This window comes from Mirounga leonina, unplaced genomic scaffold (genome assembly GCF_011800145.1).
Source record: "Mirounga leonina isolate KUSES-001 unplaced genomic scaffold, KU_Mleo_1.0 Mir_101664, whole genome shotgun sequence".
NCBI lineage: Eukaryota > Metazoa > Chordata > Mammalia > Carnivora > Phocidae > Mirounga > Mirounga leonina.
The window spans coordinates 21,492,857-21,500,426 of NW_023270175.1; positions in this window are offsets into that span (position 1 = coordinate 21,492,857).

Here is a 7,570-nt window from a genome sequence, read left to right on the forward strand (position 1 = left end):
CCACTCCAGCAACCCTCAGTTTGTTTCCTGAGATTAAGAATTCCTCATATCAGTGAGGTCATATGATACATGTCTTTCTCTGTTTGACTTATTTCGCTCAGCATAATACCCTCCAGTTCCATCCACATCCGTGCAAATGGCAAAATCTCATTCCTTTTGATGGCTGCATAATATTCCATGGTATATATATACCACTTCTTCTTTTTCTTTTTAAAGATTTTATTTATTTGACAGAGCACAAGCAGAGGGAGAGAGAGGGAGAAGCAGGTTCCCTACTAAGCAAGGAGCCCGATATGGGACTCGATCCCAGGACCCTGGGATCATGACCTGGGCCGAAGGCAGCCGCTTAACAGACTGAGCCACCCAGGCATCCCTATACCACTTCTTCTTTATCCATTCATCTGTCGATGGACATCTTGGCTCTTTCCACAGTTTGGCTATTGTGGACATTGCTGCTATAAACATCGGGGTGCACGTACCCTTTCGGATCCCTACTTTTGTATCTTTGGGGTAAATACCCAGTAGTGCAATTGCTAGATCATACGGTAGCTCTATTTTCAAATTTTTGAGGAACCTCCATACAGTTTTCCAGAGTGGCTGCACCAGCTTGCATTCCCACCAACAGTGTAGGAGGGTTCCCCTTGCTCCGCATCCCCGCCAACATCTGTCATTTCCTGACTTGTTAATTTTAGCCATTCTGACTGGTGTGAGGTGGTATCTTATTGAGGTTTTGATTTGGATTTCCCTGATGCCGAGCAATACTGAGCATTTTTTCATGTGTCTGTTGGCCATTTGGATGTCTTCTTTGGAAAAATGTCTGTTCATGTATTCTGCCCATTTCTTGATTGGATTCTTTGTTCTTTGGGTGTTGAGTTTGATGAATTCTTTATAGATTTTGGATACTAGCCCTTTATCTGATATGTCATTTGCAAATATCTTCTCCCATTCTGTCGGTTGTCTTTTGGTTTTGTTGACTGTTTCCTTTGCTTTGCAAAAGCTTTTTATCTTGATGAAGTCCCAATAGTTCATTTTTGCCCTTGCTTCCCTTGCCTTTGGCGATGTTTCTAGGAAGAAGTTGCTGCGGCTGAGGTCAAAGAGGTTGCTGCCTGTGTTCTCCTTTAGGATTTTGATGGACTCCTGTCTCACATTGAGGTCTTTCAACCATTTGGAGTCTATTTGTGTGTGTGGTGTAAGGAAATGGTCCAGTTTCATTCTTCTGCATGTGGCTATCCAATTTTCCCAACACCATTTGTTGAAGAGACTGTCTTTGTTCCATTGGACATTCTTTCCTGCTTTGTCAAAGATGAGTTGACCATAGAGTTGAGGGTCCATTTCTGGGCTCTCTATTCTGTTCCATTGATCTATGTGTCTGTTTTTTGTGCCAATACCATACTGTCTTGATGATGACAGCTTTGTAATAGAGCTGGAAGTCCAGAATTGGGATCCTGCCAGCTTTGCTTTTCTTTTTCAACATTCCTCTTGGTATTCGGGGTCTTTTCTGGTTCCATACAAATTTTAGGATTATTTGCTCCATTTCTTTGAAAAAAGTGGATGGTATTTTGATGGGGATTGCATTGAATGTGTAGATTGCTCTAGGTAGCATTGACATCTTCACAATATTTGTTCTTCCAATCCATGAGCATGGGACGTTTTTCCATTTCTTTGTGTCTTCCTCAATTTCTTTCATGAGTATTTTATAGTTTTCTGAGTACAGATCCTTTGCCTCTGGTTAGATTTATGCCTAGGTATCTTATGGTTTTGGGTACAATTGTGAATGGGATCAACTCCTTAATTTCTCCTTCTTCTGTCTTGTTGTTGGTGTATAGGAATGCCACTGACTTCTGTGCATTGATTTTATATCCTGCCACTTTACTGAATTCCTGTATGAGTTCTAGCAGTTTTGGGGTGGAGTCTTTGGAGTTTTCCACATAAAGTATCATATCATCTGCAAAGAGTGAGAGTTTGACTTCTTCTTTGCCAATTTGGATGCCTTTTATTTCTTTTTGTTGTCTGATTGCTGTGGCTAGGACTTCTAATACTATGTTGAATAGCAGTGGTGATAGTGGACATCCCTGCCACGTTCCTGACCTTAGGGGGAAAGCTCTCAGTTTTTCCCCATTGAGAATGATATTCATTGTGGGTTTTTCCATAGATGGCTTTTATGATATTGAGGTATGTACCCTCTATGCCTATACTCTGAAGAGTTTTGATCAAGAAAGGATGCTGTACTTTGTCAAATGCTTTTTCTGCATCTATTGAGAGGATCATATGATTCTTGTTCTTTCTTTTGTTAATGTATTGCATCACATTGATTGATTTGCAAATGATGAACCAACCTTGCAGCCCAGGGATAAATCCCACTTGGTCGTGGTGAATAATCCTTTTAATGTACTGTTGGATCCTATTGGCTAGTATTTTGGTGAGAATTTTTGCATCCATGTTCATCAGGGATATTGGTCTGTAGTTCTCCTTTTTGATGGGGTCTTTGTCTGGTTTTGGGATCAAGATAATGGTGGCCTCATAAAATGAGTTTGGAAGTTTTCCTTCCATTTCTATTTTTTGGAACAGTTTCAGAAGAATAGGTATTAATTCTTTAAATGTTTGGTAGAATTCCCCTGGGAAGCCATCTGGCCCTGGGCTTTTGTTTTTTGGGAGATTTTTGATGACTGCTTCAATTTCCTTAGTGGTTATAGGTCTGTTCAGGTTTTCTATTTCTTCCTGGTTCAGTTTTGGTAGTTGATACATCTCTAGGAATGCATCCATTTCTTCCAGGTTATCTAATTTGCAGGCATAGAGTTGCTCATAATATGTTCCTATAATTGTTTGTATTTCTTTGGTGTTGGTTGTGATCTCTCCTCTTTCATTCATGATTTTGTTGACTTGGATCATTTCTCTTTTCTTTTTGATAAGTCTGGCCAGGGGTTTATCAATCTTGTTAATTCTTTCAAAGAACCAGCTCCTAGTTTCGTTGATCTGTTCTACTGTTCTTTTAGTTTCTATTTCATTGATTTCTGCTCTGATCTTTATTATTTCTCTTCTCCTTCTGGGTTTAGGCTTTAGTTGCTGTTCTTTCTCCAGCTCCTTTAGGTGTAGGGTTAGGTTGTGTACTTGAGACCTTTCTTGTTTCTTGAGAAAGGCTTGTATTGCTATATACTTTCCTCTTAGGACTGCCTTTGCTGCATCCCAAAGATTTTGAATAGTTGTGTTTTCATTTTCATTGGTTTCCATGTATTTTTAAAATTCTTCTTTAATTTCCTGGTTGACCCATTCATTCTTCAGTAGGATGCTCTTTAGCCTCCATGTATTTGAGTTCTTTCCAACTTTCCTCTTGTGATTGAGTTCTAGCTTCAAAGCACTGTGGTCTGAAAATAGGCAGGGAATGATCCCAATCTTTTGGTACTGGTTGAGACCTGATTTATGACCTAGGATGTGATCGATTCTGGAGAATGTTCCATGGGCACTAGAGAAGAATGTGTATTCTGTTGCTTTGGGATGGAATGTTCTGAATATGTCTGTGAAGTCCATTTGGTCCAGTGTGTCATTTAAAGTCTTTATTTCCTTGTTGATCTTTTGCTTAGACGATCTGTCCATTTCAGTGAGGGGGTTGTTAAAGTCCCCCACTATTATTGTATTGTTGTCGATGTGTTTCTTTGCTTTTGTTATTAACTGCCTTCTATAATTGGCTGCTCCCATGTTAGGGGCATAGATATTTACAATTGTTAGATCTTCTTGTTGGATAGATCCTTTAAATAGGATATAATGTCCTTCCTCATCTCTTATTACAGTCTTTGGTTTAAAATCTAATTTGTCTGATATAAGGATTGCCACCCCAGCTTTCTTTTGGTGTCCATTAGCATGGTAAATGGTTTTCCACCCCTTCACTTTCAATCTGGCGGTGTCTTTGGGTCTAAAATGAGTCTCTTGCAGACAGCATATTGATGGGTCTTGTTTTTTAATCCAATCTGATAGCCTATGTCTTTTGATTGGGGCATTGAGCCCATTTACATTCAGGGTAACTATTGAAAGATAGGAATTTAGTGCCATTGTATTGCCTGTAAGGTGACTGTTACCGTATATTGTCTGTGTGCCTTTCTGGTCTATGTTGCTTTTAGGGTCTCTCTTTGCTTAGAGGACCTCTTTCAAGATTTCTTGCAGGGCTGGTTTCGTGTTTGCAAATTCCTTTAGTTTTTGTTTGTCCTGGAAGCTTTTTCTCTCTCCTTCTATTTTCCATGACAGCCTAGCTGGATATAGTATTATTGGCTGCATATTTTTCTCATTTAGTGCTCTGAATATATCATGCCAGTCCTTTCTGGCCTGCCAGGTCTCTGTGGATAGGTCTGTTGCCAATCTAATGTTTCTACCCTTGTAGGTTACATATCTCTTGTCCCGAGCTGCTTTCAGGATTTTCTCTTTGTCTCTGAGACTCGGAAGTTTTACTATTAGATGTTGGGGTGTTGACCTATTTTTATTGATTTTGAGAGGGGTTCTCTGTGCTTCCTGGATTTTGATGCCTGTTTCCTTCCCCAAATTAGGGAAGTTCGCCGCTATAATTCGCTCCATTATACCTTCTGCCCCTCTCTCTCTTTCTTCTTCTTCTGGGATCCCAATTAGTCTAATGTTGTTTCGTCTTATGGTATCACTTATCTCTCGAATTCTGCCCTCGTGATCCAGTAGTTGTTTATCTCTCTTTTTCTCAGCTTCTTTATTTTCCATTATTTGGTCTTCTATATCACTGATTCTCTCTTCTACCTCATTTATCCTAGCAGTTAGCGCCCCCATATTTGATTGCACCTCATTAATAGCCTTTTTGATTTCTACTTGGTTAGATTTTAGTTCTTTTACTTCTCCAGAAAGGGTTTCTCTAATAACTTCCATGCTTTTTTCAAGCCCAGCTAGTATCTTTAAAGTGATGATTCTGAACTCTAGATCTGACATCGTACTAATGTCCATATTGAATAGGTCCCTGGCAGTCGATACTACCTCTTGTTCTTTTTGTTGAGGTGATTTTTTCCATCTTGTCATTTTGCCCAGAGGAGAATAGATTAATGAGAGAACAAAATGCTAACAGGGTAACAATGTTCCCAGAAAATATACTCTAAACACATCAGAAAAGACCTGAAGCAGTGGGAAAAGAAAGGGAAAGAGAGAAAAAAGAAAAAGAAAAAAAAAAGGAAAAGAAAAAGATAAAGATAAAAACAAAAACAGAACAAAAGAGAAAAAAAAAACCAGAATGTGATCAAATATGATCAGGCTGGTATATAGATCAGTGCCACACACTAGATTTTGGGTGTATTTGGTCTGTTAGAAGAAAGTGCCTCCCAAAATTTTAAAGAAAGAAAACCTTATGTATGTACAAAAATAAGGGTTGATATGATGAAGGGATGGAATATGACTGTAAAGATGGAAATTATAAAAAATTTTATAAAAGGAATTGATAAGAAGTTGTTTGAAAAAAGAAAGAAGAGGATTAAAAAAAGAAAAAATAAAAGGGAGAGAATGTGATCAGGCAGGGGAGTAGAAAAGAACCATACAATAGAGATTTAGGGTATATTTTGATCTGTTAGAAGAAACTATCTCAAAATTTTAAAGAGCGAACAACTTAGATATATATGCCAAAAATATGGGTAACTACTATGAAGGGATAGAATATGACTCCAAAAATGAAAAATAAAAATGTTTTTTAAAAAACGGGATTGATAAGATGTTGGTTGAAAAAGGGAAAAAGAAAAATTAAAAAAAAAAAAAAGACAGTTAAAAAAAAATTAACTTTGAAAGACTAAAGAATCATGGTAAAAAAGCCATGAATTCTATGTGCAGTAGTCCCCTAGCGCTGGACTTCTGCCGTTCTCATTGATCGGTAAACTTGGTCTTGGCTGGCTGTTCTCGCTGATTTTCTGGGGAGGGGCCTGTTGCCGTGGTTTCCAAATGTCTCTGCCGGAGGCGGAATTGCCCCGCCCTTGCCCCCTCCCGGCTAAGTAATCTGCTCGGGTTTGCTCTCCGGGGCTTTTGTTCCCTGCGAGCTTTCCATACAGCTTTGGAGGCGGAGAGTGATGATGGCGGCCTCCTAATCTCCGCCCCGGAGGAGCCGAGAACTCGGGGCCCCGCTCCTCAGTGAGCCCCCAGAGAAAAGCCGCCAGTCACTCCCGTCTCCCCGGGGCTCCGGCCGCCCTCCGTGCTCGCCCGGCCTGGGCCTGTGACCGCGCGTTTCTCTCTCTGGCACCCGACCCTGGGTGGAGTCTCCAAACCCAGCAGATTCCTGCGGTGCACTCCCGCGTGGCTCCTCCCGGGGGAGGAAGGTGAGTCTCCCCGAATCTGCCGCTTGTCGGGTCCCTGCTGGAGGAGCAGGGGCCCGACTGTGCCCTCGATCACAGTTTATGACAACCCCGAGCTGAGAACCCGCTCCTCAGCTCCGTCTCTGCAGCCGGCTTCCCTGCTGGGATCTCTGCCGCACTCAGGCACCCCCGGTCTTTCTGTGACCCCGAGGGTCCTGAGACCACACTGTCCCGGAGGGTTCCACCCCCCACTTAGCCACCAGAGTGACGTCCCTCGGCGGAGCAGACTTTTAAAAGTTCCGATTCTGTGCTCCGCGGCTCGATCACTTGCCAGAAGCGGCCGACGGAGGCCCCTCCCCCGCCGTCTATCCTCCCGAATATCGCCTCGGATTCACTTCTCCGCACGTCCTACCTTCCAGAAAGTGGTCGCTTTTCTGTTCAGAGGGTTGTTGCTATTCCTTTCTTCGATCTCCTGTTGAGTTTGTAGGTGTTCAGAATGGTTTGATCCCTATCCAGCTGAATTCCTGAGAGGAGACGAAATCCAGGTCTCCTACTCCTCCACCATCTTGCTCCGCCCCCTATGTAGCTTTACTTCTTACTTTCCAGTCTAGATGAATTTGATTTCATTTTCTTGTCTAATTGTCCTAGATTGTACCTTAGTACAATGTTGTTTAGGTGTGTAGGAATGGACATCCTGTGTTGTTCCTGATCTTAGGATGAAACTAAAATGAATCTTTCACCATTAAGTAAGGTATTAGTTGGAGTTTTTCATAGATGCCCTTTATCTGGTTGAGGAAGTTCCTTTCTGTTCCTAGTTTTTTTGAGTGCTGTTAGCATGAATGAGTGTGGGATTTTGTCAAACACTTTTTGTTCATCTATTGAGATGACCATGTGGTTTTTGTCTTTTATTCTGTAAATATGGTATATTGCATTGATTCAATTTTGGAATGTGAACTAAGCTTGTATTCTAGGATAATCCAATTTATATACAATGTTGCATATTCTTGTTTATGTTTTTGGATTCAGTTTGCTAGGATTTTGTTGAGGAATTTTTGCCTACATTCATGAAAGATATTAGTCTGTAGTTTCTTTTCTTATGTTGTATTTTTACGGTTTTGGCATGAGAGTAATACGGGTCTCAGTATTAGTTAGAAAGAAGTGATTCTCCTCCATTTTTTGGAAGAGTTAGAAAGGATTGATGTTGACTCTTAAAAAAATACCTTTTTTAACTTTAAAGAAGTTTGATGGTATTCATCAGTGAAACCATTCGGTCTTGGGCTTTGATTTATAATGAGTTA